Source organism: Apium graveolens, chromosome 9, assembly GCF_009905375.1.
Source record: "Apium graveolens cultivar Ventura chromosome 9, ASM990537v1, whole genome shotgun sequence".
NCBI classification, from domain to species: domain Eukaryota; kingdom Viridiplantae; phylum Streptophyta; class Magnoliopsida; order Apiales; family Apiaceae; genus Apium; species Apium graveolens.
Window position 1 is genome coordinate 119560713 of NC_133655.1, and position 12517 is coordinate 119573229.

Consider the following 12517-nt stretch of genomic DNA (forward strand, 5'->3'; position numbering starts at 1 on the left):
AAAACATCTCATTATTAGACATCCAATATTGCTTATGATTCTGTTTATTGCTTTACATTATTTATTCTGTTATTATGATAGAATTGGATTGTTTTATAAAATTGTGGACCAGATTCATGGTCAGACCAGATTGGTGGTCAAGTTAGGCCAATGTGTGCCTTGGATCCAGTAATTAGAGCAGAGCTGTGTGCCTTGCTCGGGGTTAGTGCGTGACTGATCAGCAGCCTAACCTTGGTTTTTAAAATGAAAATATAATATCCAATTTTAAATCATTACCCATTGTTCACTTGATACCTTAACTTATTCCATTTGATCATTATTCTCAGTCTTGTCAAAGTGACTTGTTGAGCTAGTTAGCTCACTTGTGCGATATTATTTATGTTCTTTTCCAGTTAAGAAGGAAACTGTTGGTAGCGAGGATCCCCAATCCAGTACGAGAGCTAGGGGTCCAGGTTGATCGAGTTAAGCTAGCTGACAGCTTTTGAGATAGTTGAAGTTTGTAAAGTTTGTAATAATATTTAATATTCAGTTATAAGTTCGAATAGTTGGGATTAGAGCGTTTGTAATATAAGTGTGTGTGGGGGGGGGCTTGTGTGCATATTTTAACCTGTTGTGATCCGTGGTAGTTGGTAAGTAGGGTCACTACATATTATTATTATCTTTATTATTGTATAAGCAGGTTATAAATAAGGTATGTGTGTGTATGGACCCCAAACTTCTGACCCGGGTTTGGAGGGCGCCACAATTGCAGTCCTTAAAGCAGAAATATGGTTTCTTTCTAAACCATCATCCAGTCTTATTACCCTTGGATGAGAAGAATCTTCATTGTAGCATAGACATTTCTCTTTCAGTATCATTTCAAGTTTACCAGAATCCTTCTTCATTGGAATTTCACTTCGATCATCTTCAACAATATTAAGAATGAATTATGTAACCCTTGAACCAGAAAGTCTAGCTTTATCTCTTATGGTATTCATTATGAAAGTTGACCATCTCCTGGTAATATCAGACTTTATCTCTAGAAGATAATGAAAGAATTGAAGTTCTTTCAGAGATTTGTTTAGCATATCTGATTCTGACATCTGATATGTCCTTCCATCTTCCAATAGTCATCAAATCAAACAACAATTGGCTTTTCTTTGGATTTGATGGTTTGACATTTTTCCATAGAAGTTTCTTTTTATCAACTACTTTCAATTTGTCTAAATCAGCTTGAGCTATGTCAGAGGTTGATGTCTTGATAACTCTATCATAACTTGTTGTTTCTGTTGTAGCTTGCAGTTCTTCACTCTGAACAACTTGAGTACTGTCAGAGGTTGTCTTTGATTCTTTAGAAATCTTCCTTCTTTTCAGAGTTTGAACATCTTCATCTTCAGCAAGAGTATCATCAGTAACTTGAACCATTTTGCACACTGGTTTCATCAGTATTTGAGGAATTTTCATCTCCAGTGGCTTGGTTGGTTCATCAACTTTTCCCTTCCCTTTGTCTTTGGGATCAATCTCAGTATGTGATCTTGTTTTGGGCTTTGATGCCTCAGTATTTGATTTCTCCTTGATCACAATGCCTTTTTCCTTAGGCCTTGGAGGTTTCTTTGTAACAGAAGCTTTTGGCTTTAGATTTGTCTTTTCAGCTTTAAATCTAGCTTCTTCCTCCTTGAGATTTTCTAAATCCATTACAGGATTATGCTTCAGAAATAACCTTCTAGCAATTTCTTCATCAAGTGTCTGAATCTTAGGATCCTTGTAGTAGACAATAGTCTTCTTTCCCTTGAGCTTCAGAGTTTGCAGACACTTCTGAGAGTCTTGACTTCCACCTTGAATCAGAACATCAGGCTTTGTCATCAGACTTTGCTCATCAGAACTTGATATCAGATTTTGATTATTAGTACTTGCCATCAGATTTTAAGTTTGAGCAGCTTCAGAACTTTTCTTATTTTGAGTAGAAGATTTGCTTATCAGATTTTGAGTTTGAACAGCTTCAGAACTTGTCTTCTTTTGAGTAGAAGATTTGCTTGCATCAGAGATTAGTTTCTTAGAAGAAACCTTGCTGCTCTGCCCTTGACCTTGACCTCTACTCTTATCAGAGTTTTCCTGGTCATCACCTTTATCATCCTTCTTCTTCAGTATCTGAGTGATTGAGCATTTGGACTTACTTACCTTCTCCCCCTTTTTGGCATCATCAGGTAGTAGGAGAGAGAGAAGAAGTTCAACTAAATATTGGATTTCATCCAATTGAGCTTTTTGAGAAGCTTGATTCTGCAGGACCTCAGTGATTTGGGCCTGTTGTTGTTCTTGAATCTTCTCAATGGCTTCAACTTTCTTAGAAATAGGTTTGATAAACCTCTTTTTATCAAGCTTGGTCTCCATATCCAACTTTTTAGCCTTTTAAAGAAGTTTGTCAACCTTTTCATGAGTTGTAGAGTGTTGACCTTGAAGAGTCTTGACACTTAGAGTTATGACTTTGAGTTGAGTCTTAAAATCAGAACTTGGCATCTGCTCATCAGCCTTAGCAATATGCTCTGTCAGAACTTTAGAGCTTGGAATAAGATTAGTTTCATTCCACTTCTTGGTCCACTCCACACCTCTGTGAGTATCTTCCCAAGGAATATGAGCAGCTTGCTCAACAAACTTCTCAATAAGTGCCTCCTTTCCTAGAATGGGAGCTAGAGTATCAACAGAAACACTGTCTTCAGAACTTGAAGAAGACTCATTATCTTCTGACAGTACAAGAGTATGTGAGGCAACTGGAGATTCTGGAACAACTTCATCTAAATTCTGATCATCAGAATTTATCTCCAGAATAGGAGTTGTTGGTATCTCAGCCTGTAGAATAAGAGAATTGACTGTAGATGGCTGAGCTGTTGTGGTTGGAGCTTCCAGAAATAAAATAGTAGGAATAATCAGCCTTTGAAGGTCAATTTCAGGACTTAATCCTGAATCTTCAACTGTTGTTTCTCTGACTGGAGAAACAGTAGAAGTGATCACTATATCATTAGCAGTGTCTTTGGCTTTAGCTAGAGGTGGCAGAGATTCAATCACAATTGGCTTTGAGATCAGAGATTCCTGATCCCCTTCCTCAGCTTCAGTAGTATCCTCAGATGGAGGCTTAGCCATGTGCCTTTTTACCCTCAATTTATTTAATCTCCTTGATTGTGAAGGAGTTGCTTGATCTGCATCAGAACTTACAGTTTTCCTCTTTAAATTACCTGAACCCGCAGCTTCATCTAAATTCTGATGGGTTGACCCTTCAGCTTCTTCAGTCACAAGTTCTGATGCATGAACCTGTGCTTCTTCATCATCTGACCCATCCCTTAGAATCATCTTCCTTCTCTTTGGTGGAGGTTGTGAAACAGACTTTGCCCTCTTAGGCCTGGAAGATGAAGGTCTGATGGTAGGTGTTGATGGTTGTTGTTGTGAGGATTGAGCTTGTTGGAAGTATGTTCTGATGGTAGGTTGAGTTGGTTGAGGTTGAGAGGTGGTTGATTGTGTAGCGGTTGGAGGTGTTGATGGAGGTTGGGATGGTTGGACATCAGGATATATGGAGGTATAGGTGTTTGGGTCAGAGTTTACCAAAAACTGTTTGACTGATTGTGAAATTTGGAGGGGTCTTAGAACAATTTTCTTATTATCAGTTTATAATAAATCGGTAAAAGCTCTTTTAGCAAGTTTAAATGGTGAAATCAACTCACTTTCTAATTGGGGTGCATCAGAGCAACGGAAACTATAAATAAGTTGACAGAATCTAGCAAAATAGATTGTATTCCTATCTTCTGTCATCCTATCACCTATGAATCCTAGTACAACATTAGCATAATCAAAATGAGATTGAGTAATCAGGGCATACCCAATTTGCTGACTTGGGATAGGAATTGCATCAAAGTTTGAACACTTGTTTGCAAAGGTTCTTGTGATGCAGTCAAAGAAGAAGCTCCACTCCCTCCTGATGTAGGGTCTCTTCAACTGCCCAAGCTTTGACAAACTTTTCTCATAGCCCAGATTGGCTATTAGCTGTTGAAGAGCTGGCTCCTCAACTGTTGAATAAGTGCAGTTTTCTGGCAATTGGAGTGCTTGTCGAACTGTGGCCGAAGTCACCACATGTGCATCCTCCCCTGTTCTAAATATGATGCTTAGGGACCCATTAGCACCACCATCATCATAAACTCCTGACCTCTAGAACTCCAGCACCTGAGTCCCTGAGATTACTTCAGGTTGGGTCAAAGCATACCCAATCTCACTTCCAGATAGAAAATCTTGGATGAAGTGAAGTTCTGATGGGGCTTTATCCTTGCTCGGTATAGCCAAGTAGTTGTTAGGAACAAACTTAGCTCCATTGAAAATGATGTCTTTGGGTGCCATTTATGTGAAAAATAAGTGAGAAAATAGAGTGTACACAAGGTGTTTGATAAAAGGCCTGTAAGAAAATAGCTTCAAAGAATATTAGCGAGAGAGAGAATAAGAGAGATTAGAGAAAGAAAAGTAGGTAAAAGATTATAAAATCTTTTAACTCCCATATATATACTCTCTTTTTGACAACTATTATGATTGAAGCAGAACATACTTTAGACACATGGCAGCATATCATTAGTCAAAAAATTATTAGTGGGCACAGGTATTAAGCAATAATAAATATGCGCATGCAGTGTTTTAAGGAAAACACGCTTCCCACTTACTAAATGATTATGACTGTTTTTATCTAACCTAATTATATTCTGATAAAATATGACCGTTACAGTATTTACCACAAATAAGTCAAGTAAATAAATACTGCCACGTAAGCATCAGAGTTTGCATCAGGATTTAATATCAGAACTTGACTATTATCAGATTTTAACGGTCATCAGAACATGGCTTCTGTACTCAAAAAGTGAATGTTTGTATCTATGATTCTTCATACAAATACTGACTTGTTTCTTCAGAGTTTAATCATCAGAACTTCCATCAGAACTTGTCCTCCGAATTTATGCATATGACACTTAACTGTTTGTCAAAAACAACTTAATCACCACATTAATTTTCATCATTCATATGGAATAAAAGTGTGTGCATTAGCAAAATATCAGATAAAGATTAAAGTCTGATAAACTTCAGTACATCTTAGAAATAAGGCATAACTAAGAAAAGTGCTTAAAATATGTCATTAATAATGAAGTCTACTATAGGATAAATTTATGCAAGAATCCACCTCAACTGTTTGTGCTCATTTTATGCATCTTTTGTAATTCCTTTTTATAGTGGATTCTCAGTGTAAGTGAGTCACAACTGCTATCAGAATTTATGCTATTATCAGAGTATTTCTCCAGTAATCAGTGAATGTGAAAAGTCGCCAAGAAAAATTTATTTGCTTTTCTAATGCATATAACTTAATACTAGCAATGCACTAGGGTCTTCCCTTCCACATATTTACTCTAGATCTCAAAGGAGTACCTGACTTCAATTTTCTTTTCTTTTCTTTTCTTTAGATAAGTGAGGCTTATCAAGCATGTGGTTCATCCTTAAAATTTACTGACATCAGAATTTGACAGATAAGAAGCAAGAATCTAGTTTGTGACTTAGTAATAAGATACACAAAGTAAATTTGACTAAGCTCAACATCAGAATTTGCTTGTGTTAATGAATTTCCACATAAATAACTAATTCAAACCTGGGATTTCTAGTATGTTAAAGACTATCAGGTCAATATCTAGAACAGTTATCCTCATTGGATTGAATAGTCACAGAACATTCAAAACACTATCTGAGTATATAGATCCACATCAGATAACAATCAGTATTTAATGTATTACAATTAAAGCACATATTACATGAAGATAAGACAATCTGTAAAACACTGATCATAAAGTCTGATGCATGAGAACAAAAACTAAGCAGATTTAGAGAAAAAACCTGAAACCATTCCAAGTTCATTTACCAATCTTGTAAAAGTAGCTTCATATAGTGGTTTTGTGAAGATATCTGCTAGTTGTTGATCTGTTGGAACAAAATGCAATTCCAATGTACCTTCCATCACATGTTCCCTTATAAAATGGTACTTAATGCTGATGTGCTTTGTCATTGAGTGTTGAACTGGATTACCTGTCATAGCAATAGCACTTTGATTTTCACAGTAAATAGGTATTTTAGAAAATTCTAACCCATAGTCCAGTAACTGATTCTTCATCCAAAGAATCTGTGCACAACAGCTTCCTGCAGCAATATATTCTGCTTCTGCAGTTGATGTGGAAATTGATTTCTGTTTCTTGCTAAACCAAGAAACCAATTTGCCTCCAAGAAATTGACAGCTTCCACTAGTGATTTTCCTGTCTATTTTGCATCCCGTATAATCTGCATCTGAGTAACCTATTAGATTAAAATATGATTCTCTAGGATACCATAATCCTAGATCAGTTGTACCCTTGAGGTACTTGAAAATTCTTTTCACAGCTATTAGATGAGGTTCTCTTGGATCAGCCTGAAATCTTGCACAAAGACAGGTAGCTTACATGATATCAGGTCTACTTGCAGTTAAATAGAGTAAAGAGCCAATCATACCTCTGTAGTTAGTAATATCTATTGATGAACCAGTATCTTTATCTAACTTGATTACAGTGGCCATGGGAGTGGATGCAGTTGAACAGTCTAGCATTCCAAATTTCTTCAGTAAATTTCTGGTGTACTTGGATTGATTGATAAAAGTACCTTCTTCATTTTATTTGACTTGAAGTCCCAGAAAATAGCTAAGTTCTCCCATCATACTCATTTGATATCTTGACTACATTAGCTTTGCAAACCTTTCACATAGTTTGGCATTTGTAGAACCAAATATGATATCATCAACATATATCTGTACCAAAAGTAAGTCATTTTCATGGTTGAGGTAGAACAGTGTTTTATCAATTGTACCTCTGTGAAGTCCACTTTCCAGAAGAAATTGAGCTAAAGTCTCATACCATGCTCTTGGAGCTTGCTTAAGGCCATAAAGTGCTTTATCAAGCATGTAGACATGATTTGGAAATTTTGAATCTACAAAGCCTGGAGGTTGTTCAACATATACCTCTTCTTCCAATTCTCCATTGAGAAAAGCACTTTTCACATCCATTTGAAAGACTTTAAAGTTTTTATGAGCAACATAAGCCAAAAAGATTCTTATGGCTTCAATCTAGCAACTGGTGTAAATGTTTCATCATAGTCAATGCCCTCCTGTTGAGAGTAGCCTTTGGCAACCAGCCTTACTTTGTTTCTTTTAATTATGCCATCACTGTCAGTTTTGTTTTTGAACACCCATTTTTTGCCAACTATTGATCTGTTATTTGGTTTTGGCACTAGGGTCCAGACTTTATTTCTTTCAAATTCATTTAACTCTTCCTGCATTGCTTGCACCCAATCAGGATCTTGAAGAGCTTCTTCCACTTTCTTTGGTTCGGTCTGAGATAGAAAAGAATGATAGAGACATTTATTTGATATTGTAGTTCTAGTTCTGACACCTGCTTCAGGATCTCCAATTATTAAGTCAGGTGTATGTGATTTGGTCCACTTCCTTGCAAATGGAAGTTGATTTCTACAACTGGATCCTCCCCCATGATCCATGTTGTCTCCATCAGCATTTTATGATGCTCCCCCTATAGTTATGCTCTCTAAGACTTCAGAATTTGAGTTGGATTCTTTAGGATTTGAAGTATCAGAGTTTCCATAATTATTAAAATTTGGCTCATCAGAACTTGAAGAGCCAGTGACAGGTTCTGATGCTTCTTGAGAGTCTTGAGTTGTGGTAGGATCTGCAGCTTGCTCCCCCTGGACAGGTGCATTTTCCCTTAGAGTAGTTACCACAGTTTCAATGACATCAGAACTTAACCCGTCAGAACTTACAGGATCAGGATTTAAGTCATCAGAATTTACAGAATCAGAATTTAAATCTTCATTTTCAAATCTCAGCTGATCATGATTATTGAAATCTTCAAGTCCATTAATCTTCTTATCATCAAAAGATACATTGATAGAATCCATGACAACCCTTGTTCTTAAATTGTAGACTCTGAAGGCTTTTGTGAAAAGTGGATATCCAACAAAAATTCCTTCATCAGCTTTTAGATCAAATTTTGACAGCTGTTCAGGATGAGTCTTAAGAACAAAACACTTGCAACTAAATACATCAAAGTATTTCAGATTTGGCTTCTTTTTCTTCACCATCTCATATGGTGTTTTTCCATTCTTGTTTATGAGTGTAGCATTCTATGTAAAACAAGCAGTCTGCACAGCTTCAGCCCAAAAGTAGGTTGGTAGCTTTGCTTCATCAAGCATAGTTCGTGCAGCTTCAATGAGAGTCATGTTCTTTCTTTCTACAACTCCATTTTGCTGTGGAGTTCCAGGTGCAGAAAATTCCTGCTTTATTCCATGCTCTTTGCAGAACTCTTACATGATTGAATTCTTGAACTCAGTGTCATTATCACTTCTTATAATCTTGATAGAATCTTTGACCAATTTATCCAGCTGTCTGACATGATCAGTTAGAGTAGATGCAGTCTCATTTTTCTTGTGCAAGAAATACACTCAAGTGTACCTTGTGAACTCATCCACTGTAACCATAGCATATTTCTTCTTTGAAATAGACATGACATTGACTGGACCAAATAGATCAATATGCAGTAGGTCATAAGGCTCAAGAATTGAGGATTCAGTTTTGCTCTTGAATGAAGATTTTCTTTGTTTTGCCTTTTGACATGAATCACAAAGGCCATCAGGAGCAAATACTGATACCAATTGTTAGGTCACACAATACTGTAGAAGGGGGTTGAATACAGTGTTTATACAATCAAATCGATTTAACACAAGTATGTAACAAAGATCAAGTATATTTAATAAACTCTGTTACAATATGAACTGTTTTTCTCTCTCAGTGATGAACAAATATCACTAAGAGCTGATAGGTTACAATGTATAATTTTCTCGATAATGATAACACATATAGTGTAAACCCTAAGATATGTTTATATAGTACACAGTTACAAGATAACTTCTAATTGATATGAAATATAATTTTGTCTCCTAAAATATATCAATTAGATATCTTTTACAAGTTTTCTAGTCCTCTAACTCTTTCCATGCATATCTTCTATTATTTTAGTCTCGATCTTCTACTGTAAATCAGCTTCATTCCTTAACTGAAAGTCTTCCCGCACTTAAGTTTTGATATGACCTTAAGTTCTAATATTAAGCTTTGACTTCGGTAAGTCTTGATTTCAGTAAGTCCTGATATGTCATGTTGTTAAGTTCTGAAAACTAAACACAAATCATATTAGACATGACATCTCAAATATATCTAACAATTCTTCATCCATAAAATCTGTGCACAACAACTACCAGCAGCAATCTGTAGAAGTAGAAACTGAATTTTGCTTTTTACTGAACCAGGACACAAGCTTGTTCCCTAGAAATTGACAGGTTCATGTTGTACTTTTTCTATCAATTTTACAACCTGCATAATCTGCATCTGAATAACCAGTTAGATCAAAACCAGAATCTCTAAGATACCAAATGCCAAGTTTTGGTGTTCCCTTGAGATATCTGAAAATCCTCTTAATAGCTACTAAGTGAGATTATCTAGGATCAGCCTGAAATCTAGCACAATACAAGTAGCAAACATTATATCTGGCCTACTAGCTATTAAGTACAGAAGTGAGCCAACCATGCCTCTATAGCTTGAAATATCCACAGACTTTTCAATAATGATTAATTCAAATTTAGTTGCAGTGGTCATGGGAGTTTTTGCAGATGTGCAATCGATTAGATCAAACTTCTTTAAAAGATCATAAATATATTTGGTTTGACTAATGAATATTCCATCACTAACTTGCTTAACTTCTAAACCATGAAAGTAAGTTAGTTCTCCCATCATGCTCATTTCATACTTACTTTGCATCAATTTTGCAAACTTCTTGCAAAGTTTTTCATCTATAGAGCCAAATATAATATCATCTGCATAAATTTGAACAAGTATACTAGAGCTATTAACATTTCTAAAGAATAAAGTTTTGTCAACAATACCTCTTGTGAAGTGATTTTCTAAGAGAAACTTTGATAAAGTATCATACCAGGCTTTAGGTGCTTGCTTCAATCCATATAGTGCTTTCAAAAGATAGTAGACATATTCTGGGAAATTTGGATCTTCAAAACCAGGAGGCTGACTGACATAGACTTCCTCCTCCAAATCTCCATTCAGAAAGGCACTTTTGACATCCATTTGATAAACTTTGAAATTGGCATGGGCTGCATAGGCTAAGAAAATTCTGATGGCTTCAAGTCTTGCAACAGTAGCAAAAGTTTCATCAAAATCTATTCCTTCTTGTTGACAGTAGCCCTTAGCAACCAATCTAGCTTTGTTCCTGACAACTATGCCATTTTTATCCATCTTGTTTCTGAATACCCACTTGGTGTTAATTGGATTCTTTCCTTTAGGTTTGGGTACCAGCTTCCATACCTTGTTCCTTTCAAATTGGTTTAGCTCTTCCTGCATAGCTAAAACACAATCAGGATCCAATAGAGCTTCTTCTACCTTCTTTGGTTCTTCCTTATAAAGAAAGCTGATATATAGAAATTCTTCTTGAGTTGCTTTCCTTGTTTGAACTCTAGAAGATGCATCACCAATAATGAGCTCAAAAGGGTGATCTCTAGTCCATTTTCTCTGTTATGGTAGATTAGCTCTAGATGAAGAGGCCTCATTATTGTCTTGATGTGTGACTGAGTTTTGATTATAAGAAACTCCCCCTGAGTTTATGGATCTTTGACTTAAAGATGGGGTTCTTTCTGTAAGTGATCTTTTTTTACTCTCACCTTCTCTCATTGTTCCGACGGATGATGCACTTTGTATCTCGATGAATGAAGCTGATTGTCTACCGACGGATGAAGCATTATGTAATTCGACGGATGTTGAATTATGTGCTTCATTAGTTGTAGATTTTTCTGCATTGTCCTTAGCCACTATTTCTTGATCACTTTCATCATCACTGTCATCACTAACCATCTCAACATTATCGAATTTGAGGCTTTCATGGAAATCGCCATCTTGCAGTCCTTCAATCTTTTTATCATCAAACACGACATGTACAGATTCCATAACAATGTTGGTTCTTAGATTGTAGACTCCATATGCTTTTCCCACGGCATATCCAACAAAAAATCCTTCATCTTCTTTGGCATCAAACTTTCCATGTCGATCAGTTTGATTCCTTAAGATATAGCATTTGTAGCCAAAGACATGTAAGAAATTTAGAGTTAGCTTCCTATTCTTGAACAATTGGTAGGGTGTCATGCATTTTTCTTGACTAACCAAAGAAATATTCTGAGTGTAGCATGCAGTATTCACAGCTTCAGCCCAAAAATATGTCGGTAACTTTGATTCTTCTAGCATTGTTCTTGCAGCTTCAATAAGAGATCTGTTTTTTCTTTCCAACACTTCATTTTGTTATAGAGTTCTAGCTGTAGAAAACTCATGCATAATCCCATTCTCTTCACAAAATGATCTCATCACAGAATTCTTGAACTCAGTTCCATTGTCACTCCTGATTCTTCTTATTTTGAAATCAGGATGATTGTTGACTTGCCTTATGTGATTGATGATGATTTCACTAGCTTCATCTTTGGATTTTAGAAAAATGTCCAAGAGAACTTTGAGAAATCATCTACAATTACTAGGAAATATCTTTTCCTTGTGATGGATAACACATTGACTGGTCCAAACAGATCCATGTCCAACAGTTACAAAGGTTCTTCAATTGTTGAATCAAGCTTCTTTCTGAATGATGCTTTAATCTGTTTTCCTTTCTGGCAGGCATCACACAATCCATCCTTAGTAAACTCCACTTGAGGAATACCCCTAACCAATTATTTCTTGACTAACTCATTCATGGTCTAGAAGTTTAGATGGGACAGCTTTTTGTGCCATAGCCAACTTTCATCTTGACTTGCTTTCCTGAGAAGACAAGTTACTGATTCTGCATTTGATGAGTTGAAATCAGCTAGATACACATTTCCTTTTCTCACTCCAGTGAGAACCACTTTATTGCTCTTCTTGTTGGTCACAACACAGGCTTCAGAAATGAAATTGACTGAGTTGCCCATATCATAAAGCTGGCTGATACTCAACAAATTATGCTTGAGTCCATATACTAGGATATCCTCTTCAATGATGACATTATCCTTTGAAATCAAGCCATATCACACAGTATAACCCTTGATGTCATCTCCAAAAGTGATACTTGGGCCAGCTCTTTCCTTGAACTCAGTGAGTAAGGTAGAATCTCCAGTCATGTGCCTTGAGCAACCACTGTCTAGATACCAAAGATTCTTTTTATTTCCCTGCACACATCAAAACCAAATCAAGTTAATTTTGGTACCCAAGTTTCCTTGGTTCCTGCCTTGTTAGCATTTTTCTTTGATTTCTTAGGTTTAACCTCATTTGATTTGGGGATCTCAGATTCATCCTTAGTCATTTGAGTTGGACCTTTGAAACCAGTCATTGAAACAGAATTATCATGCACATTTTGGT